The sequence below is a fragment of the Coregonus lavaretus genome (genome assembly GCF_964263955.1).
Source record: "Coregonus lavaretus genome assembly, chromosome: 25".
Lineage (NCBI taxonomy): Eukaryota > Metazoa > Chordata > Actinopteri > Salmoniformes > Salmonidae > Coregonus > Coregonus lavaretus.
Genome location: NC_140012.1, coordinates 46,105,327 through 46,130,179, shown reverse-complemented (window position 1 = coordinate 46,130,179; position 24,853 = coordinate 46,105,327). Strand labels below are relative to the sequence as shown.

Below are 24,853 nucleotides of genomic sequence, written 5' to 3'. Positions count from 1 at the left end.
AACACTACAGGGTAGGGTCAGGGTGAAAACTAAAACACTACAGGGTAGGGTCAGGGTGAAAACTAAAACACTACAGGGTAGGGTCAGGGTGAAAACTAAAACACTACAGGGTAGGGTCAGGGTGAAAACTAAAACACTACAGGGTAGGGTCAGGGTGAAAACTAAAACACTACAGGGTAGGAGGGTGAAAACTAAAACACTACAGGGTAGGAGGGTGAAAACTAAAACACTACAGGGTAGGGTCAGGGTGAAAACTAAAACACTACAGGGTAGGAGGGTGAAAACTAAAACACTACAGGGTAGGAGGGTGAAAACTAAAACACTACAGGGTAGGGTCAGGGTGAAAACTAAAACACTACAGGGTAGGAGGGTGAAAACTAAAACACTACAGGGTAGGGTCAGGGTGAAAACTAAAACACTACAGGGTAGGGTCAGGGTGAAAACTAAAACACTACAGGGTAGGAGGGTGAAAACTAAAACACTACAGGGTAGGGTCAGGGTGAAAACTAAAACACTACAGGGTAGGAGGGTGAAAACTAAAACACTACAGGGTAGGGTCAGGGTGAAAACTAAAACACTACAGGGTAGGAGGGTGAAAACTAAAACACTACAGGGTAGGAGGGTGAAAACTAAAACACTACAGGGTAGGGTCAGGGTGAAAACTAAAACACTACAGGGTAGGAGGGTGAAAACTAAAACACTACAGGGTAGGAGGGTGAAAACTAAAACACTACAGGGTAGGGTCAGGGTGAAAACTAAAACACTACAGGGTAGGGTCAGGGTGAAAACTAAAACACTACAGGGTAGGGTCAGGGTGAAAACTAAAACACTACAGGGTAGGGTCAGGGTGAAGACTAAAACACTACAGGGTAGGGTCAGGGTGAAAACTAAAACACTACAGGGTAGGGTCAGGGTGAAAACTAAAACACTACAGGGTAGGGTCAGGGTGAAAACTAAAACACTACAGGGTAGGGTCAGGGTGAAAACTAAAACACTACAGGGTAGGAGGGTGAAAACTAAAACACTACAGGGTAGGGTCAGGGTGAAAACTAAAACACTACAGGGTAGGGTCAGGGTGAAAACTAAAACACTACAGGGTAGGGTCAGGGTGAAAACTAAAACACTACAGGGTAGGGTCAGGGTGAAAACTAAAACACTACAGGGTAGGGTCAGGGTGAAAACTAAAACACTACAGGGTAGGGTCAGGGTGAAAACTAAAACACTACAGGGTAGGGTCAGGGTGAAAACTAAAACACTACAGGGTAGGGTCAGGGTGAAAACTAAAACACTACAGGGTAGGGTCAGGGTGAAAACTAAAACACTACAGGGTAGGGTCAGGGTGAAAACTAAAACACTACAGGGTAGGAGGGTGAAAACTAAAACACTACAGGGTAGGGTCAGGGTGAAAACTAAAACACTACAGGGTAGGGTCAGGGTGAAAACTAAAACACTACAGGGTAGGAGGGTGAAAACTAAAACACTACAGGGTAGGGTCAGGGTGAAAACTAAAACACTACAGGGTAGGAGGGTGAAAACTAAAACACTACAGGGTAGGAGGGTGAAAACTAAAACACTACAGGGTAGGAGGGTGAAAACTAAAACACTACAGGGTAGGGTCAGGGTGAAAACTAAAACACTACAGGGTAGGAGGGTGAAAACTAAAACACTACAGGGTAGGGTCAGGGTGAAAACTAAAACACTACAGGGTAGGGTCAGGGTGAAAACTAAAACACTACAGGGTAGGAGGGTGAAAACTAAAACACTACAGGGTAGGAGGGTGAAAACTAAAACACTACAGGGTAGGAGGGTGAAAACTAAAACACTACAGGGTAGGGTCAGGGTGAAAACTAAAACACTACAGGGTAGGGTCAGGGTGAAAACTAAAACACTACAGGGTAGGGTCAGGGTGAAAACTAAAACACTACAGGGTAGGGTCAGGGTGAAAACTAAAACACTACAGGGTAGGGCCAGGGTGAAAACTAAAACACTACAGGGTAGGGCCAGGGTGAAAACTAAAACACTACAGGGTAGGAGGGTGAAAACTAAAACACTACAGGGTAGGGTCAGGGTGAAAACTAAAACACTACAGGGTAGGGTCAGGGTGAAAACTAAAACACTACAGGGTAGGGTCAGGGTGAAAACTAAAACACTACAGGGTAGGGTCAGGGTGAAAACTAAAACACTACAGGGTAGGGTCAGGGTGAAAACTAAAACACTACAGGGTAGGGTCAGGGTGAAAACTAAAACACTACAGGGTAGGGCCAGGGTGAAAACTAAAACACTACAGGGTAGGGCCAGGGTGAAAACTAAAACACTACAGGGTAGGAGGGTGAAAACTAAAACACTACAGGGTAGGAGGGTGAAAACTAAAACACTACAGGGTAGGGTCAGGGTGAAAACTAAAACACTACAGGGTAGGGTCAGGGTGAAAACTAAAACACTACAGGGTAGGAGGGTGAAAACTAAAACACTACAGGGTAGGAGGGTGAAAACTAAAACACTACAGGGTAGGGTCAGGGTGAAAACTAAAACACTACAGGGTAGGGTCAGGGTGAAAACTAAAACACTACAGGGTAGGGTCAGGGTGAAAACTAAAACACTACAGGGTAGGGCCAGGGTGAAAACTAAAACACTACAGGGTAGGGTCAGGGTGAAAACTAAAACACTACAGGGTAGGGTCAGGGTGAAAACTAAAACACTACAGGGTAGGGTCAGGGTGAAAACTAAAACACTACAGGGTAGGGTCAGGGTGAAAACTAAAACACTACAGGGTAGGGTCAGGGTGAAAACTAAAACACTACAGGGTAGGGTCAGGGTGAAAACTAAAACACTACAGGGTAGGGTCAGGGTGAAAACTAAAACACTACAGGGTAGGGTCAGGGTGAAAACTAAAACACTACAGGGTAGGAGGGTGAAAACTAAAACACTAGAGGGTAGGAGGGTGAAAACTAAAACACTACAGGGTAGGGGCAGGGTGAAAACTAAAACACTACAGGGTAGGGTCAGGGTGAAAACTAAAACACTACAGGGTAGGGTCAGGGTGAAAACTAAAACACTACAGGGTAGGGTCAGGGTGAAAACTAAAACACTACAGGGTAGGAGGGTGAAAACTAAAACACTACAGGGTAGGGTCAGGGTGAAAACTAAAACACTACAGGGTAGGAGGGTGAAAACTAAAACACTACAGGGTAGGAGGGTGAAAACTAAAACACTACAGGGTAGGGTCAGGGTGAAAACTAAAACACTACAGGGTAGGGTCAAGGTGAAAACTAAAACACTACAGGGTAGGGTCAGGGTGAAAACTAAAACACTACAGGGTAGGGTCAGGGTGAAAACTAAAACACTACAGGGTAGGAGGGTGAAAACTAAAACACTACAGGGTAGGGTCAGGGTGAAAACTAAAACACTACAGGGTAGGGTCAGGGTGAAAACTAAAACACTACAGGGTAGGAGGGTGAAAACTAAAACACTACAGGGTAGGGTCAGGGTGAAAACTAAAACACTACAGGGTAAGAGGGTGAAAACTAAAACACTACAGGGTAGGAGGGTGAAAACTAAAACACTACAGGGTAGGGTCAGGGTGAAAACTAAAACACTACAGGGTAGGGTCAGGGTGAAAACTAAAACACTACAGGGTAGGGTCGGGGTGAAAACTAAAACACTACAGGGTAGGAAGGTGAAAACTAAAACACTACAGGGTAGGGTCAGGGTGAAAACTAAAACACTACAGGGTAGGAGGGTGAAAACTAAAACACTACAGGGTAGGGTCAGGGTGAAAACTATAACACTACAGGGTAGGAGGGTGAAAACTAAAACACTACGGGGTAGGGTCAGGGTGAAAACTAAAACACTACAGGGTAGGGTCAGGGTGAAAACTAAAACACTACAGGGTAGGAGGGTGAAAACTAAAACACTACAGGGTAGGGTCAGGGTGAAAACTAAAACACTACAGGGTAGGGTCAGGGTGAAAACTAAAACACTACAGGGTAGGAGGGTGAAAACTAAAACACTACAGGGTAGGGTCAGGGTGAAAACTAAAACACTACAGGGTAGGGTCAGGGTGAAAACTAAAACACTACAGGGTAGGGCCAGGGTGAAAACTAAAACACTACAGGGTAGGGTCAGGGTGAAAACTAAAACACTACAGGGTAGGGCCAGGGTGAAAACTAAAACACTACAGGGTAGGAGGGTGAAAACTAAAACACTACAGGGTAGGAGGGTGAAAACTAAAACACTACAGGGTAGGGTCAGGGTGAAAACTAAAACACTACAGGGTAGGGTCAGGGTGAAAACTAAAACACTACAGGGTAGGGTCAGGGTGAAAACTAAAACACTACAGGGTAGGAGGTTGAAAACTAAAACACTACAGGGTAGGAGGGTGAAAACTAAAACACTACAGGGTAGGGTCAGGGTGAAAACTAAAACACTACAGGGTAGGAGGGTGAAAATTAAAACACTACAGGGTAGGGTCAGGGTGAAAACTATAACACTACAGGGTAGGAGGGTGAAAACTAAAACACTACGGGGTAGGGTTAGGGTGAAAACTAAAACACTACAGGGTAGGGTCAGGGTGAAAACTAAAACACTACAGGGTAGGAGGGTGAAAACTAAAACACTCCAGGGTAGGGTCAGGGTGAAAACTAAAACACTACAGGGTAGGGTCAGGGTGAAAACTAAAACACTACAGGGTAGGAGGGTGAAAACTAAAACACTACAGGGTAGGGTCAGGGTGAAAACTAAAATCCTACAGGGTAGGGTCAGGGTGAAAACTAAAACACTACAGGGTAGGGCCAGGGTGAAAACTAAAACACTACAGGGTAGGGTCAGGGTGAAAACTAAAACACTACAGGGTAGGGTCAGGGTGAAAACTAAAACACTACAGGGTAGGGTCAGGGTGAAAACTAAAACACTACAGGGTAGGGTCAGGGTGAAAACTAAAACACTACAGGGTAGGGTCAGGGTGAAAACTAAAACACTACAGGGTAGGAGGGTGAAAACTAAAACACTACAGGGTAGGGTCAGGGTGAAAACTAAAACACTACAGGGTAGGGTCAGGGTGAAAACTAAAACACTACAGGGTAGGGTCAGGGTGAAAACTAAAACACTACAGGGTAGGGTCAGGGTGAAAACTAAAACACTACAGGGTAGGGTCAGGGTGAAAACTAAAACACTACAGGGTAGGGTCAGGGTGAAAACTAAAACACTACAGGGTAGGGTCAGGGTGAAAACTAAAACACTACAGGGTAGGGTCAGGGTGAAAACTAAAACACTACAGGGTAGGGTCAGGGTGAAAACTAAAACACTACAGGGTAGGGTCAGGGTGAAAACTAAAACACTACAGGGTAGGTCAGGGTGAAAACTAAAACACTACAGGGTAGGGTCAGGGTGAAAACTAAAACACTACAGGGTAGGGTCAGGGTGAAAACTAAAACACTACAGGGTAGGGCAGGGTGAAAACTAAAACACTACAGGGTAGGGTCAGGGTGAAAACTAAAACACTACAGGGTAGGGTCAGGGTGAAAACTAAAACACTACAGGGTAGGGTCAGGGTGAAAACTAAAACACTACAGGGTAGGGTCAGGGTGAAAACTAAAACACTACAGGGTAGGGTCAGGGTGAAAACTAAAACACTACAGGGTAGGGTCAGGGTGAAAACTAAAACACTACAGGGTAGGGTCAGGGTGAAAACTAAAACACTACAGGGTAGGGTCAGGGTGAAAACTAAAACACTACAGGGTAGGGTCAGGGTGAAAACTAAAACACTACAGGGTAGGGTCAGGGTGAAAACTAAAACACTACAGGGTAGGGTCAGGGTGAAAACTAAAACACTACAGGGTAGGGTCAGGGTGAAAACTAAAACACTACAGGGTAGGGTCAGGGTGAAAACTAAAACACTACAGGGTAGGGTCAGGGTGAAAACTAAAACACTACAGGGTAGGGTCAGGGTGAAAACTAAAACACTACAGGGTAGGGTCAGGGTGAAAACTAAAACACTACAGGGTAGGAGGGTGAAAACTAAAACACTACAGGGTAGGAGGGTGAAAACTAAAACACTACAGGGTAGGGTCAGGGTGAAAACTAAAACACTACAGGGTAGGAGGGTGAAAACTAAAACACTACAGGGTAGGGTCAGGGTGAAAACTAAAACACTACAGGGTAGGAGGGTGAAAACTAAAACACTACAGGGTAGGAGGGTGAAAACTAAAACACTACAGGGTAGGGTCAGGGTGAAAACTAAAACACTACAGGGTAGGAGGGTGAAAACTAAAACACTACAGGGTAGGAGGGTGAAAACTAAAACACTACAGGGTAGGATCAGGGTGAAAACTAAAACACTACAGGGTAGGGTCAGGGTGAAAACTAAAACACTACAGGGTAGGGTCAGGGTGAAAACTAAAACACTACAGGGTAGGAGGGTGAAAACTAAAACACTACAGGGTAGGAGGGTGAAAACTAAGCATCCCTGTGGAACGCTTTCGACACCTTGTGGAGTCCATGCTCCGACGAATTGAGGCTGTTCTGAGGGCTAAAGGGGTGCAACTCAATATTAGGAAGGTGTTCCTAACGTTTTGTACTGTGTATAATCCTCTTCTCTCCCAGGTTTTTAGTGCTTGGCTGTCTCCAAGTCTCTGTTATGTCTGCTCAATAAGACCACTGCACTGGACTGAACTAGTAATGCCAAGGAAGTGAAATCTGACACTCTTGGATGTAGCAAAAGAAAATATGATGGATCATCTCTGAGCCGTGTGTGTATGGTGTTGTGCAGAGTAAGCCACGTATAACATGGGGGTCTCCTATTAAAATGGAGGCCTCTCTACTCACTCTTGTATTGATTAGCAAGCAGGCCATAGCGGTGGGTTGGGGTTAGAGGTTAGGAGACAGAGGGTCCCGTGTAGCTCAGTTGGTAGAGCATGGCACTTGAAACGCCAGGGTTGTGGGTTCAATTCCCACGGGGGACCAGTACAAAAATGTATGCACTCACCACTGTAAGTCGTTCTGGATAAGAGCATCTAATAAATGACTCAAACTGAAAGGTAACTGACCCTTGCGTTGACTAGTGACCAGGCCATGGTTGTGGTGTCCAGCTTGTGGATGTCATTGGAGAAGCAGTCAGCCTGGAACAGAGAACAGAGGACTGGAGAATGTCATGGTAACATCATCCAGAGGAGGTTGGTAGCTCGTTCACTGCCATACTGTGCAGAGAGAATACATCTATGATTCAGTTAGTAATCTTACTAGCTAGTGTTGAGTGATTACTGATTTGAGGTCGGTTCAGTTTCGGTTCGATTATAAGAAAATAATGATGTTTTCGGTAAACAAATAAATAATTGACATTAAATGCACTATGTGGGTTGGATGGTGTAACACATAATACAACTATTAATTAAGTCCCATGATGGTAGTGACTGCCCATTACTGCTTATCACTTATTAACCATTATTTATTGACATTAATAAAATATTTGTTTTATTTGATGACTTTATTATTTCATTCCAAGTCATCATCTCATCTCTATAGAGCAGCTGCCTATGCTGTCTGACGAAATCACTATTTTAGTAGTTCTTCAACGTAAATAATGGAATTCAAATAATTGAACTGATGTCAGTCAATTAGTTGTTTAAAAAAATGAAAAATAACCTAAATGTTGGTTAATTGCTCAGCACTAATACCAGCTGCTCGTACCCTCCAAAGATGTACATGGCCTTCCCCAGGACACAGGGGTCAGGGTTAGGGGTCAGGCCTTCCCCAGCACACAGGGGTCAGGGTTAGGGGTCAGGCCTTCCCCAGCACACAGGGGTCAGGGTTAGAGGTCAGGACTTCCCCAGGACACAGGGGTCAGGACTTCCCCAGGACACAGGGGTCAGGACTTCCCCAGGACACAGGGGTCAGGGTTAGGGGTCAGGCCTTCCCCAGGACACAGGGGTCAGGACTTCCCCAGGACACAGGGGTCAGGACTTCCCCAGGACACAGGGGTCAGGACTTCCCCAGGACACAGGGGTCAGGGTTAGAGCTCAGGACTCACCAGCTGCTCGTACCCTCCAAAGATGTACATGGCCTTCCCCAGGATGCAGGCTGAGTGGCCGTCCCTCGCCCCCGGAACTGTCCCAGAAATCTTAGGGGTGAACCACTGGTGGTTGTCTAAAGTTCAAACAGACATGTTAACCTCACACAGAGATACACATCACAGAGACAGAGAAGAAAGAGAGACAGAGACAGAGACAGAGAAGAAGAGAGAGAGAGAGAGAGAGAGAGAGAGAGAGAGAGAGAGAGAGAGAGAGAGAGAGAGAGAGAGAGAGAGAGAGAGAGAGAGAGAGAGAGAGAGAGAGAGAGAGAGACAGACAGACAGATGTTGGAGCAAGCTCCACTGGAAACTAGACTGCATTATTCTGCATAAAATGCATCTTCACTTCCGAAACAAACGTAGTGTACTAGATAGGGAACAGTTTGCCATTTAAGACGCAAACATAGAGCACATTGGTGAACTTGCTGATATCAAAGGCATAGAGCACTCTGAAGTGTACTAGGGTTGGGGAATTACAGATCGTCCTCCTGTCCAAACATCGTTGAAATACAATTGTATCATTAAAACAACTCTTCAGGGGGGAGGGTTAGGGAGAGGGAGGGTTAGGGAGAGGGAGGGTTAGGGAGAGGGAGGGTTAGGGAGAGGGCGTGTTGCGCAGGGAGGGGTCAATATAGAGGACACATTGGTTATACCAGAACTGTGATTTGGTGCATACAGTCGTGGTCAAAAGTTGAGAATAACACAAATACTATCATTATTATTATTACAAATATTATTATTATTTTCACAAAGTCTACTGCCTCAGTTTTTATGATGCCAATTTGCATATACTCCAGAATGTTATGAAGAGTGATCAGATGAAATTGCAATTAATTGCAAAGTCCCCAAAAACGTAATCCCCAAAAAACATTTCCACTGCATTTCAGCCCTGCCACAAAAGGACCAGCTGACATCATGTCAGGGATTCTCTCGTTAACACAGGTGAGAGTGTTGACGAGGACAAGGCTGGAGATCACGCTGTCATGCTGATTCAGTTAGAATAACAGACTGGAAGCTTTAAAAGGAGGGTGGTGCTTGAAATCATTGTTCTTCCTCTGTTAACCATGGTTACCTGCAAGGAAACACGTGCCGTCATCATTGTTTTGCACAAAAAGGGCTTCACAGGCAAGGATATTGCTGCTAGTAAGATTGCACCTAAATCAACCATTTATCGGATCATCAAGAACTTCAAGGAGAGACGTTCAATTGTTGTGAAGAAGGCTTCAGGGCGCCCAAGAAAGTCCAGCAAGTGCCAGGACCGTCTCCTAAAGTTGATTCAGCTGCAGGATCGGGGCACCACCAGTGCAGAGCTTGCTCAGGAATGGCAGTAGGCAGGTGTGAGTGCATCTGCACGCACAGTGAGGCGAAGACTTTTGGAGGATGGCCTGGTGTCAAGAAGGGCAGCGAGGAAGCCACTTCTCTCCAGGAAAAACATCAGGGACAGACTGATATTCTGCAAAAGGTACAGGGATTGGACTGCTGAGGACTGGGGTAAAGTCATTTTCTCTGATGAATCCCCTTTCCGATTGTTTGGGGCATCTGGAAAACACCTTGTCCGGAGAAGACAAGGTGAGCGCTACCATCAGTCCTGTGTCATGCCAACAGTAAAGCATGCTGAGACCATTCATGTGTGGGGTTGCTTCTCAGCCAAGGGAGTGGGCTCACTCAAAATTTTGCCTAAGAACACAGCCATGAATAAAGAATGGTACCAACACATCCTCAGAGAGCAACTTCTCCCAACCATCCAAGAACAGTTTGGTGACGAACAATGCCTTTTCCAGCATGATGGAGCACCTTGCCATAAGGCAAAAGTGATAACTAAGTGGCTTGGGGAACAAAACATCAAAATGTTGGGTCCATGGCCAGGAAACTCCCCAGACCTTAATCCCATTGAGAACTTGTGGTCAATCCTCAAGAGGCGGGTGGACAAACAAAAACCCACAAATTCTGACAAACTTAGAATGGGCTGCCATCAGTCAGGATGTGGCCCAGAAGTTAATTGACAGCATGCCAGGGCGGATTGCAGAGGTCTTGAAAAAGAAGGGTCAACACTGCAAATATTGACTCTTTGCATAAACTTAATGTAATTGTCAATAAAAGCCTTTGACACTTATGGAATGCTTATAATTATACTTCAGTATACCATAGTAAATCTGACAAAAACATTTTTAAAAAACACTGAAGCAGCAAACTTTGTGAAGACCAATACTCAAAACTTTGACCATGACTGTAATGTCATTCTTCTGATTTAAATTGTTACAAAAGCCACAAACAATCTCATCTTATCGTTGTTGAAAACCGAGTTCTTTTGTGGCTAGGGGGCCCTCATCGATTTTGTTAGTCAGTTTCACTCAGATATCATATTAAAACTGCAAACATTTCTCTCCACCCTGTGTCAAAATGAGTAGAATTGCATGAAATGTTATAAAATTGAAAAATCCTCTCCGTCCCATGGCAAAATGTGTACAATTTCGGCCGCTCATTATGAGTTCAGATTTTTTGTGGGTCCCACCCCCATGAACGTTGTTCATCCCTGGCCTATGATAAAAAGGGTATCGGGGCAAAGAATGGACAGACTACAAACCTCGGTCATCCTGCTGAGTTCACTCCTCTGGAGGTGAACATGCTGGTGGTCCGTCATCCTGCTGAGTTCACTCCTCTGGAGGTGAACATGCTGGTGGTCCGTCATCCTGCTGAGTTCACTCCTCTGGAGGGGAACATGCTGCTGTTCCGTCATCCTGCTGAGTTCACTCCTCTGGAGGGGAACATGCTGCTGTTCCGTCATCCTGCTGAGTTCACTCCTCTGGAGGTGAACATGCTGGTGGTCCGTCATCCTGCTGAGTTCACTCCTCTGGAGGGGAACATGCTGGTGGTCCGTCATCCTGCTGAGTTCACTGCTCTGGAGGGGAACATGCTGGTGGTCCGTCATCCTGCTGAGTTCACTCCTCTGGAGGGGAATATGCTGCTGTTCCGTCATCCTGCTGAGTTCACTCCTCTGGAGGGGAACATGCTGGTGGTCCGTCATCCTGCTGAGTTCACTCCTCTGGAGGGGAACATGCTGCTGTTCCGTCATCCTGCTGAGTTCACTCCTCTGGAGGTGAACATGCTGGTGTTCCGTCATCCTGCTGAGTTCACTCCTCTGGAGGGGAACATGCTGGTGGTCCGTCATCCTGCTGAGTTCACTCCTCTGGAGGGGAACATGCTGGTGGTCCGTCATCCTGCTGAGTTCACTCCTCTGGAGGTGAACATGCTGGTGGTCCGTCATCCTGCTGAGTTCACTCCTCTGGAGGTGAACATGCTGCTGTTCCGTCATCCTGCTGAGTTCACTCCTCTGGAGGGGAACATGCTGGTGGTCCGTCATCCTGCTGAGTTCTCTCCTCTGGAGGGGAACATGCTGGTGGTCCGTCATCCTGCTGAGTTCACTCCTCTGGAGGGGAACATGCTGGTGGTCCGTCATCCTGCTGAGTTCACTGCTCTGGAGGGGAACATGCTGGTGGTCCGTCATCCTGCTGAGTTCACTCCTCTGGAGGGGAACATGCTGCTGTTCCGTCATCCTGCTGAGTTCACTCCTCTGGAGGGGAACATGCTGGTGGTCCGTCATCCTGCTGAGTTCACTCCTCTGGAGGGGAACATGCTGGTGGTCCGTCATCCTGCTGAGTTCACTCCTCTGGAGGGGAACATGCTGGTGGTCCGTCATCCTGCTGAGTTCTCTCCTCTGGAGGGGAACATGCTGGTGGTCCTTGTTAGAAATAATAATTTATTTGATCAGATTGTATATTTAGGATTCTGACAGTTCGATAGGCAAAAGGCATAGCCTGAGGACAATAGGCCATTTTAAGCCTAAATCAATGTTCATTCAAGTGTTATCAATAACGTTATCGGCTAAATGATACACTATTTTTTCTGATTGTTGTTGTTTCTATAAATACCAATTTGTAAACTATTCAAAATAGTTGTTTGTGTGAGAACTCCGACTCCTACTAATCATTCATTTATTTATTGTTCCTGCTTATTGAAAGTGCTGCCGCAGGACAATATGCCTGATTGCCTGGTGCACAATTCAAGGACAATAATAAACACTTATAAATTCTCCCTGAAGTATGTGTGGTGCCTCCACTCCTCTCACTTCGGCATGTCGGTGGACCCCAAGTAGACCATCACCAGCCACTGTACTTTAATTTAATTTACAAGGTAATACAAACTAACCACAGTATTTAAGTGGCAGACTTTCTCCAACGTATGTGCATTGACATAATCCATAGGCTGTTGGTACATTAGGAGAGGAGTTGGGGAGTTTAAAAGCCCTAAAAAGTACTTTACTTTATGTTTTTTGTGTTCTCTGTTAAAATGTCTGCTCAGCCCACACGCTCTATATATGTAATGTATACAATAACTACGTATTCATACTATGACTCTCCCATTCCATGGAATGTCCACCACCCTCATATGACATGTCTTCAATGATAGACGGAAGAGACAAGGTTAACTTTGATTTTATACAAGTAAAGACCAACAAAATACAAGGAATGTGCACAGGCTTCATGTTGGGGGAAAAAGCATATGGTTCTCGAACACTTAAAGAGATTGTCAGTAGGTGTGGTTTTCCTGCAAGAGTTACATTTAAAAAATGATACATTTAAAATTGTAAGAGGAGCTGGGTGGGAGAGGCTTATGCTGCCACCTAGTGGAGTAACAGCAGAGGTGCAGCCATCCTGATAAATAAGAATACACCCTTTTCCCCTTATATCCCAGCACATGGACCAAGAAGGCAGACATTTACATTTACATTTACGTCATTTAGCAGACGCTCTTATCCAGAGCGACTTACAAATTGGTGCATTCACCTTATAGCCAGTGGGTTAACCACTTTACCATTTTAATTTTTTTGGGGGGGGGGGTTGGGGTAAGGGGGGGGGGGTAGAAGGATTACTTTATCCTATCCCAGGTATTCCTTAAAGAGGTGGGGCAGTTTTCTAATGTTGAATTGTACCTTACATGATGAAAAATACACATCGATTTCATTGTATATCCCCCAAGGGGAAAATATGTTGTTGTTTTTTTGTTTAGAATTCAAGCTATATTAGATCCCAGACAGGAACTACTATTATAGCAGGCCACCTAAATCATGCATTCGATAAGATTGTCAGACGTACCAATAAAAAAGGCCCATTCATGGAGCTTCCAGAGGCTGAAAAATGTAACCTCTACAAATAATTTCCAGGACACCTGGAGATTACTATTCCCAACTACAAAATACTAGTCCTAATCCATGACATAGTGATATGGGATCATTCTCCGGTATCATGCTTGATTACACCAACAGAAAATACACTTATCGACAGAATATCGAGAATGAACAGAGCGCATCGTCAAGACACGATATTTATTAAATATGCAAATAGAAAAAAAACTTTACCATTACAAATGTAGACAAGGACAGAGAAAAGCCGACCCCGATGTTATTTGGGATACTTTTAAGGCACGTGTCAAACTCATTCCACGGAGGGCTGAATATCTGCAGGTTTTAGCTCCTCCCTTGTACATGAAATAAGGTCAGTAATTATTAAGGAACTCCCCTCACCTGGTTGTCCAGGTCTTAACCAAAAACCTGCAGACACTAGGCCCTCCATGGAATGAGTTTGACCCCCTGTTTTAAGGAGTACATTAGGGGAATTATAATCTCATACTCTGCAAAAGTTAAATATGAGTTTGAAATTAAAATGTAAGAAAAATAAATCACTAGCTTAGAAAAAGTCCATAAACAGGAATAGACAGCCAACAACTACAGGTTGAATAAAGCATAATACTTATTATTAATAATACTTCATGGCAAATAAAACTGGTAAACATCTCGCATCCCTCACAAAACGAATACACGCCAAACCAGTTAAAATGTTAAAAGATAAAAAATGGTTAATTAGAAACAACAACATGATCTATTACTGCACCTTCCGAGTGGCGCAGTGGTCTAAGGCCCCTAGAGATCCTGGTTCGGATCCAGGCTCTGTCGTAGCCGGCCGCAACCGGGAGACCCATGGGGCGGCGCACAATTGGCCCAGCGTCGTCCAGGGTAGGGGAGGGAATGGCCGGCAGGGATGTAGCTCAGTTGGTAGAGCATGGCGTTTGCAACGCCAGGGTTGTGGGTTCGTTTCCCACGGGGGGCCAGTATAAAAAAATTATGTATGCACTCACTAACTGTAGTCGCTCTAGATAAGAGCGTCTGCTAAGTGACAAAAATGTAAAATCTATACAAATCAGAATGAAACAACAGTTGGATTGATCCCACAGCCTTCTTAGACTCACCAACCCTGAAGCAGCTATCAGCAGACAAAAAATAATCACCATTTGCAATGGCAATTGAACCGCTTGCAGAAAGAATTAGACAGGACCCAAACGACTTCATACTAAATGTTATGTAGCTCCCTCATTCATAAACCTTATGGCACAGCGGGGACTATGAAGCAACACAAACATAGGCACAGACACATGCACACATGCACACACACGCACTACGTACACATGGATTTTGTGTTGTAGATATGTGGTAGTGGAGTAGGGGCCTGAGGGCACACAGTGTGTTGTGAAATCTGTGAATGTATTGTAATGTTTTTTTAATTGTATAAACTGCCTTAATTTTGCTGGACCCCAGGAAGAGTAGCTTCTGCCTTGGCAGGAACTAATGGGGATCCATAATAAACCCCAGGAAGAGTAGCTGCTGCCTTGGCAGGAACTAATGGGGATCCATAATAAACCCCAGGAAGAGTAGCTGCTGCCTTGGCAGGAACTAATGGGGATCCATAATAAACCCCAGGAAGAGTAGCTGCTGCCTTGGCAGGAACTAATGGGGATCCATAATAAACCCCAGGAAGAGTAGCTGCTGCCTTGGCAGGAACTAATGGGGATCCATAATAAACCCCAGGAAGAGTAGCTGCTGCCTTGGCAGGAACTAATGGGGATCCATAATAAACCCCAGGAAGAGTAACTGCTGCCTTGGCAGGAACTAATGGGGATCCATAATAAACCCCAGGAAGAGTAGCTGCTGCCTTGGCAGGAACTAATGGGGATCCATAATAAACCCCAGGAAGAGTAGCTGCTGCCTTGGCAGGAACTAATGGGGATCCATAATAAACCCCAGGAAGAGTAGCTGCTGCCTTGGCAGGAACTAATGGGGATCCATAATAAACCCCAGGAAGAGTAGCTGCTGCCTTGGCAGGAACTAATGGGGATCCATAATAAACCCCAGGAAGAGTAGCTGCTGCCTTGGCAGGAACTAATGGGGATCCATAATAAACCCCAGGAAGAGTAGCTGCTGCCTTGGCAGGAACTAATGGGGATCCATAATAAACCCCAGGAAGAGTAGCTGCTGCCTTGGCAGGAACTAATGGGGATCCATAATAAACCCCAGGAAGAGTAGCTGCTGCCTTGGCAGGAACTAATGGGGATCCATAATAAACCCCAGGAAGAGTAGCTGCTGCCTTGGCAGGAACTAATGGGGATCCATAATAAACCCCAGGAAGAGTAGCTGCTGCCTTGGCAGGAACTAATGGGGATCCATAATAAACACAAATACAACGACGCCTCCCTGCTGTGCTCTTTTAGCCCTGAGGCACATTCATGTCAGCATTAGTGTATTTTGGCAGGTGAACACCACTGGTGGCAGGAGTAGAGGGGGTGAAGATGAAGGGGCTGTCCTCTCCAGTCATGTCCAGCTGAGGTCCACCTCTAGATGAAGGGGCTGTCCTCTCCAGTCATGTCCAGCTGAGGTCCACCTCTAGATGAAGGGGCTGTCCTCTCCAGTCATGTCCAGCTGAGGTCCACCTCTAGATGAAGGGGCTGTCCTCTCCAGTCATGTCCAGCTGAGGTCCACCTCTAGATGAAGGGGCTGTCCTCTCCAGTCATGTCCAGCTGAGGTCCACCTCTAGATGAAGGGGCTGTCCTCTCCAGTCATGTCCAGCTGAGGTCCACCTCTAGATGAAGGGGCTGTCCTCTCCAGTCATGTCCAGCTGAGGTCCACCTCTAGATGAAGGGGCTGTCCTCTCCAGTCATGTCCAGCTGAGGTCCACCTCTAGATGAAGGGGCTGTCCTCTCCAGTCATGTCCAGCTGAGGTCCACCTCTAGATGAAGGGGCTGTCCTCTCCAGTCATGTCCAGCTGAGGTCCACCTCTAGATGAAGGGGCTGTCCTCTCCAGTCATGTCCAGCTGAGGTCCACCTCTAGATGAAGGGGCTGTACTCTCCAGTCATGTCCAGCTGAGGTCCACCTCTAGATGAAGGGGCTGTCCTCTCCAGTCATGTCCAGCTGAGGTCCACCTCTAGATGAAGGGGCTGTACTCTCCAGTCATGTCCAGCTGAGGTCCACCTCTAGATGAAGGGGCTGTACTCTCCAGTCATGTCCAGCTGAGGTCCACCTCTAGATGAAGGGGCTGTCCTCTCCAGTCATGTCCAGCTGAGGTCCACCTCTAGATGAAGGGGCTGTCCTCTCCAGTCATGTCCAGCTGAGGTCCACCTCTAGATGAAGGGGCTGTCCTCTCCAGTCATGTCCAGCTGAGGTCCACCTCATGTCATGTCCAGCTGTGCTGTTGGTGGAAGTGGCTCCACGTCATCTTCTGGGCTGGCCTCTTCACACCTCTAGATGGGCGGGCGGGGGAAGGTGTGGAGCTAGAGAAAGCAGCAGGGGTCAGACTGAATAAAATAATAAAATCAGTAAGAATACTTTTACGGATGAGCTCTGCATCAATACATCAAATAAACAACATATATCTATAAACATATATATTATATAGAGTAATAATAATAATAATAATAATAATAATAATATGCCATTTAGCAGACGCTTTTATCCAAAGCGACTTACAGAGTAGGGGGAACACAATCGCTGTGGTGAATTGAACCAATGGTAAATAAGGCTGGTGAGGGGAGGACGGCTCGTAGTGGTGGCCGGGGTGGGGTGAGTGGGATGGGGAGGACGGCTCGTAGTGGTGGCCGGGGTGGGGTGAGTGGAATGGGGAGGACGGCTCGTAGTGGTGGCCGGGGTGGGGTGAGTGGAATGGGGAGGACGGCTCGTAGTGGTGGCCGGGGTGGGGTGAGTGGAATGGGGAGGACGGCTCGTAGTGGTGGCCGGGGTGGGGTGAGTGGAATGGGGAGGACGGCTCGTAGTGGTGGCCGGGGTGGGGTGAGTGGAATGGGGAGGACGGCTCGTAGTGGTGGCCGGGGTGGGGTGAGTGGAATGGGGAGGATGGCTCGTAGTGGTGGCCGGGGTGGGGTGAGTGGAATGGGGAGGACGGCTCGTAGTGGTGGCCGGGGTGGGGTGAGTGGAATGGGGAGGACGGCTCGTAGTGGTGGCCGGGGTGGGGTGAGTGGAATGGGGAGGACGGCTCGTAGTGGTGGCCGGGGTGGGGTGAGTGGAATGGGGAGGACGGCTCGTAGTGGTGGCCGGGGTGGGGTGAGTGGGATGGGGAGGACGGCTCGTAGTGGTGGCCGGGGTGAGTGGAATGGGGAGGACGGCTCGTAGTGGTGGCCGGGGTGGGGTGAGTGGGATGGGGAGGACGGCTCGTAGTGGTGGCCGGGGTGGGGTGAGTGGAATGGGGAGGACGGCTCGTAGTGGTGGCCGGGGTGGGGTGAGTGGAATGGGGAGGACGGCTCGTAGTGGTGGCCGGGGTGGGGTGAGTGAAATGGGGAGGACGGCTCGTAGTGGTGGCCGGGGTGGGGTGAGTGGAATGGGGAGGACGGCTCGTAGTGGTGGCCGGGGTGGGGTGAGTGGAATGGGGAGGACGGCTCGTAGTGGTGGCCGGGGTGGGGTGAGTGGAATGGGGAGGACGGCTCGTAGTGGTGGCCGGGGTGGGGTGAGTGGAATGGGGAGGACGGCTCGTAGTGGTGGCCGGGGTGGGGTGAGTGGAATGGGGAGGACGGCTCGTAGTGGTGGCCGGGGTGGGGTGGGGAGGACGGCTCGTAGTGGTGGCCGGGGTGGGGTGAGTGGGATGGGGAGGACGGCTCGTAGTGGTGGCCGGGGTGGGGTGAGTGGAATGGGGAGGACGGCTCGTAGTGGTGGCCGGGGTGGGGTGAGTGGGATGGGGAGGACGGCTCGTAGTGGTGGCCGGGGTGGGGTGAGTGGAATGGGGAGGACGGCTCGTAGTGGTGGCCGGGGTGGGGTGAGTGGAATGGGGAGGACGGCTCGTAGTGGTGGCCGGGGTGGGGTGAGTGGAATGGGGAGGACGGCTCGTAGTGGTGGCCGGGGTGGGGTGAGTGGAATGGGGAGGACGGCTCGTAGTGGTGGCCGGGGTGGGGTGAGTGGAATGGGGAGGACGGCTCGTAGTGGTGGCCGGGGTGGGGTGAGTGGAATGGGGAGGACGGCTCGTAGTGGTGGCCGGGGTGGGGTGAGTGGAATGGGGAGGACGGCTCGTAGTGGTGGCCGGGGTGGGGTGAGTGGAATGGGGAGGACGGCTCGTAGTGGTGGCCGGGGTGGGGTGAGTGGAATGGGGAGGACGGCTCATAGTGGTGGCCGGGGTGGGGTGAGTGGAATGGGGAGGACGGCTCGTAGTGGTGGCCGGGGTGGGGTGAGTGGAATGGGGAGGACGGCTCGTAGTGGTGGCCGGGGTGGGGTGAGTGAAATGGTATCAAGCACATGGTTTTCGTCTGTTTTGTGTTGTTCCATTAACTCCATTCCGGTCATTGTTGTGGGCCGTCCTCCCGTCACCAGCCCCCACTGACATACATACACTTAGGTTGGAGTCATTAAAACTTGTTTTTCAACCACTCCACACATTTCTTGTTAACAAACTATAGTTTTGGCAAGTCAGTTAGGATTTTTCCAACAATTGTTTACAGACAGATTATTTCACTTATAATTCACTGTATCACAATTCCAGTGGGTCAGAAGTTTACATACACTAAGTTGACTGTGCCTTTTAAACAGCTTGGAAAATTCCAGAAAATGATGTCAATACTTTAGAAGCTTCTGATGGGCTAATTGACATAATTTGAGTCAATTGGAGGTGTACCTGTGGATGTATTTCAAGGCCTACCTTCAAACTCAGTGCGTCTTTGCTTGACATCATGGGAAACTAGAAACCAAAAATAAATTGTAGACCTCCACAAGTCTGGTTCATCCTTGGGAGCAATTTCCAAATGCCTGAAGGTACCACGTTCATCTGTACAAACAATAGTACGCAAGTATAAACACCATGGGACCACACAGCCGTCATACCGCTCAGGAAGGAGACGCGTTCTGTCTCCTAGAGATGAACATACTTTGGTGCAAATCAATCCAAGAACAACAGCAAAGGACCTTGTGAAGATGCTGAAGTTGAGCACTGGCGCTGACGAAGATGGCGGCCTCGCGACTAGCTCTTAGGAAACGTTGCAGTATTTTGTTTTTTTATGTATTATTTTTTACATTATTAGCTCAGAAAGTGTTTTGTATCATTACATACAGCTGGGGAAAACTATTTGATATCAGAGCGGCGGTAACTCACCAGCATTACGACCAGGAATACGACTTTCCCGAAGCAGATCCTATGTTTGCTCTCCCCAGGGCAACTGAACTGATTCCAGCGGCTGACCCAAAACATCGCCGGCGGAGGAGAGGCACTCGGAGCGGCCTGCTGGTTCGACTTCGGAGGCGCGCACACCACCCACCGCTTCCAAGTATACTACTCACTAATGTTCAGTCTCCGGTTAACAAGGTCGACGAACTCCGGGCAAGGATTTCTTTCCAGAGAGACATCAAGGCCTGTAACATACTTTGTTTCACGGAAACATGGCTCTCTTGGGATATTCTGTCGAAATCGGTCCAGCCAGATGGGTTCTCTGTTCATCGCGCAGACAGGAATAAATATCTCTCCGGGAAGCAGAAGGGCGGAGGTGTGTGTTTCATGATTAACGACTCATGGTGTAATTGTAGTAACATAGAGGAACTCGAGTCCTTCTGTTCACCCGACCTAGAATACCTCACAATCAGATGCCGACCGTATTATCTCCCAAGAGAATTTTCTTTGGTTATAGTCACGGCCGTGTATATCCCCCCTCAAGCCGATACCACGACGGCCCTCAAAGAACTTCACTGGACTTTATGCAAACTGGAAACCACATATCCTGAGGCTGCATTTATTGTAGCCTGGGATTGTAACAAAGCAAATTTGAGGACTAGGCTGCCGAATTCTATCAACATATCAACTGTTCTACTCGCACTGCCAAAATCCTCGACCATTGCTATTCGAACTTCCGGGATGGTTATAAGGCCCTCCCCCGCCCTCCTTTCGGCAAATCTGACCACGACTTCATTTTGCTCCTCCCTTCCTATAGGCAGAAACTCAAACAGGAAATAACCGTGCTAAGGACTATTCAACACTGGTCTGACCAATCGGAATCCACGCTTCAAGATTGTTTTGATCACGCGGACTGGGATATGTTCCGGGTAGCTTCCGAAAATAATTTAGACGAATACACTGAAACAGTGACTGAGTTTATCAGGAAGTGTATAGGTGATGTTGTGCCCACTGTGACTATTAAAACCTACACTAACCAGAAACCGTGGCAATTAAGCTGGCAAAACATCAGTATAGAGACAAAGTGGAGTCACAATTCAACGGCTAAGACACGAGATGTATATAGCAGGGTCTACAGACAATCACGGACTACAAAAGGAAAACCAACCACGTCGCCAACACCGACGTCTCTCTTCCAGACAAGCTAAACACCTTCTTCGCCCGCTTTGAGGATAACACAGTGCCACTGACGAGGCCCACTATCAAGGACTGTGGCCTCTCCTTCTCCGTGACCGACGTGATTAAGACATTTAAGCATGGCTGCCGGCCCAGACGGCATCCCTAGCCGCGTCCTCAGAGCATGCGCAGACCAGCTGGCTAGTGTGTTTATGGACATATTCAATCTCTCCCGTTCCCAGTCTGCTGTTCCCACATGCTTCAAGATGGCCACCATTGTTCCTGTACCCAAGAAAGCAAAGGTAACTGAACTAAATGACTATCGCCCTGTAGCACTCACCTCTGTCATCATGAAGTGCTTTGAGAGACTAGACAAGGATCATATCACCTCTACCTTACCTGTCACCCTAGACCCACTTCAATTTGCTTACCGCCCCAATAGATCCAAAGACGACGCAATCGCCATCACACTGCACACTGCCCTCTCCCATCTAAACAAGAGGAATACCTATGTAAGAATGCTGTTCATTGACTATAGCGCAGCATTCAACACATTTACATTTACGTAATTTAGCAGACGCTCTTATCCAGAGCGACTTACAAATTGGTGCATTCACCTTATAGCCAGTGGGATAACCACTTTACAATATGTTTTTATTTATTTTTTCTTTGGGGTGGGGTAAGGGGGGGTAGAAGGATTACTTTATCCTATCCCAGGTATTCCTTAAAGAGGTGGGGTTTCAAGTGTCTCCGGAAGGTGGTGAGTGACTCCGCTGTCCTGGCGTCGTGAGGGAGCTTGTTCCACCATTGGGATGCCAGAGCAGCGAACAGTTTTGACTGGGCTGAGCGGGAACTATGCTTCCGCAGAGGTAGGGGGGCCAGCAGGCCAGAGGTGGATGAACGCAATACCCTTGTTTGGGTGTAGGGACTGATCAGAGCCTGAAGGTACGGAGGTGCCGTTCCCCTCACAGCTCCGTAGGCAAGCACCATGGTCTTGTAGCAGATGCGAGCTTCAACTGGAAGCCAGTGGAGTGTGCGGAGGAGCGGGGTGACGTGAGAGAACTTGGGAAGGTTGAACACCAGACGGGAGATGACAAGTGCCTGGATTAGGACCTGTGCCGCTTCCTGTGTAAGGCAGGGTCGTACTCTCCGAATGTTGTAGAGCATGAACCTACAGGATCGGGTCACCGCCTTGATGTTAGCGGAGAACGACAGGGTGTTGTCCAGGGTCACGCCAAGGCTCTTCGCACTCTGGGAGGAGGACACAACGGAGTTGTCAACTGTGATTGCGAGATCATGGAACGGGCAGTCCTTCCCCGGGAGGAAGAGCAGCTCTGTCTTGCCGAGGTTCAGCTTGAGGTGGTGATCCGTCATCCACACTGATGTCTTCCAGACATGCAGAGATGCGATTCGCCACCTGGTTATCAGAAGGGGGAAAGGAGAAGATTAGTTGTGTGTCGTCTGCGTAGCAATGATAGGAGAGGCCATGTGAGGATATGACAGAGCCAAGTGATTTGGTGTATAGCGAGAATAGGAGAGGGCCTAGAACTGAGCCCTGAGGGACACCAGTGGTGAGAGCACGTGGTGCGGAGCCAGATTCTTGCCACGCCACTTGGTAGGAGCGACCGGTCAGGTAGGACAATAACCTCTCAACGTCAACAAAACAAAGGAGATGATCGTGGACTTCAGGAAACAGCAGAGGGAGTACCCCCCTATCCACATCGACAGGACAGCAGTGGAGAAGGTAGAAAGCTTCAAGTTCCTTGGTGTACACATCACCGACAAACAAATGGTCCACCCACGCAGACAGTGTGGTGAAGAAGGCGCAACAGAGCCTCTTCAACCTCAGGAGGCTGAAGAAATTCGGCTTGGCAACTAAAACCCTCACAAACTTTTCCAGATGCACAATTGAGAGCATCCTGTCGGGCTGTATCGGCAACTGCACCGCCCGCAACCGCAGGGCTCTCCAGAGGGTGGTGCAGTCTGCCGAACGCATTACCGGGGGCAAACTATCCTCCCTCCAAGACACATACAGCACCCGATGTCACAGGAAGGCCAAAAAGATAATCAAGGACATCAACCACCCGAGCCACTGCCTGTTCACCCCGCTATCATCCAGAAGGCGAGGTCAGTACAGGTGCATCAAAGCTGGGACCGAGAGAATGAAAAACTGCTTCTATCTCAAGGCCATCAGACTGTTAAATAATAATAAATAATAATATGCCATTTAGCAGACACTTTTATCCAAAGCGACTTACAGTCATGCGTGCATACATTTTTTGTGTATGGGTGGTCCCGGGGATCGAACCCACTACATTGGCGTTACAAGCGCCGTGCTCTACCAGCTGAGCTACAGAGGACCACAAATAGCCATCCCTAGCACATTAGAGGCTGCTGCTTCCTATTGAAATCACCGGACACTTTAAGAAATGGAACACCATTCACTTTAATAATGTTTACATATCTTGCACTACTCATCTCATATGTATATACTGCATTCTATAATATTCTACTGTATCTTAGTCCATGCCGCTCTGTCATTGCTTGTCCATATGTATATATTCTTCAATTCCATTCCTTACTAGTTTTGTGTGTATTGGGTATATGTTGTGAAATTGTTAAATATTACTTGTTAGATATTACTGCACTGTCGGAGCTAGAAGCACAAGCATTTCGCTACACCCACTATAACATCTGCTAACCACGTGTATGTGACAAATAAAATTTTATTTTGATGCTGGAGGAAACAGGTACAAAAGTATCTACATCCACAGTGAAACGAGTCCTATATCAACATAACCTGAAAGGCCGCTCAGCAAGGAAGAAGCCACTGCTCCAAAACCACCATAAAAAAGCCAGAATATGGTTTGTAACTGCACATGGGGACAAAGATCTTACTTTTTGGAGAAATGTCCTCTGGTCTGATGAAACAAATATAGAACTGTTTGGCCATAATGACAATTGTTATGTTTGGAGGAAAAAGGGGGAGCTTGCCAGCCGAGGAACACCATCCCAACCGTGAAGCACGGAGGAGGCAGCATCATGCTGTGGGGGTGCTTTGCTGCAGGAGGGACTGGTGCACTTCACAAAATAGATGGTATCATGAGGAAGGAAAATTATGTGGATATATTGAAGCAACATCTCAAGACATCAGTCAGGAAGTTTGGTCACAAATGGCTCTTCCAAATGGACAATGACCCCAAGCATACTTCCAAAGGGCTTGAAAACTATTACAGACTACAAAGGGAAGCACAGCCGCGAGCTGCCCAGTGACACAAGACTACCAGATGAGCTAAACCACTTCTATGCTCGCTTCGAGGCAAGCAACACTGAAGCATGCATGAGAGCACCAGCTGTTCCGGATGACTATGTGATCACGCTCTCCGTAGCCGATGTGAGTAAGACTTTTAAGCAGGTCAACATTCACAAGGCCGCAGGGCCAGACGGATTACCAGGACGTGTACTCCGAGCATGTGCTGACCAACTGGCAAGTGTCTTCACTGACATTTTCAACATGTCCCTGACTGAGTCTGTAATACCAACATGTTTCAAGCAGACCACCATAGTCCCCATGCCCAAGGACTCTAAGATAACCTGCCTAAATGACTACCGACCCGTAGCACTGACGTCTGTAGCCATGAAGTGCTTTGAAAGGCTGGTCATGGCTCACATCAACAGCATTATCCCAGAAACCCTAGACCCACTCCAATTTGCATACCGCCCCAACAGATCCACAGATGATGCAATCTCTATCGCACTCCACACTGCCCTTTCCCACCTGGACAAGAGGAACACCTACGTGAGAATGCTATTCATTGACTACAGCTCAGCATTCAACACCATAGTGCCCTCTAAGCTCATCACTAAGCTAAGGATCCTGGGACTAAACACCTCCCTCTGCAACTGGATCCTGGACTTCCTGACGGGCCGCCCCCAGGTGGTAAGGGTAGGTAACAACACATCTGCCACATTGATCCTCAACACGGGGGCCCCTCAGGGGTGCGTGCTCAGTCCCCTCCTGTACTCTCTGTTCACCCATGACTGCATGGCCAGGCACGATTCCAACACCATCATTAAGTTTGCCGACGACACAACAGTGGTAGGCCTGATCACCGACAACGATGAGACAGCCTA

General features: G+C 47.9%; 1 pseudogene across 1 annotated transcript in view; it reads right to left on the bottom strand.

Annotated features, from left to right (window-relative positions):
* LOC311100397 (kelch domain-containing protein 3-like) overlaps window positions 1-24,853 on the bottom strand; it is a 388,555-nt pseudogene that overhangs the window by 282,107 nt on the left and 81,595 nt on the right. The window contains exons 4-5 of the transcript XR_014615747.1: window positions 8,024-8,139; window positions 7,044-7,115 (exon numbers count right to left, since the gene is read on the bottom strand). The product of XR_014615747.1 is annotated as a kelch domain-containing protein 3-like (transcript). The remainder of the gene's footprint in view (window positions 1-7,043; window positions 7,116-8,023; window positions 8,140-24,853) is intronic.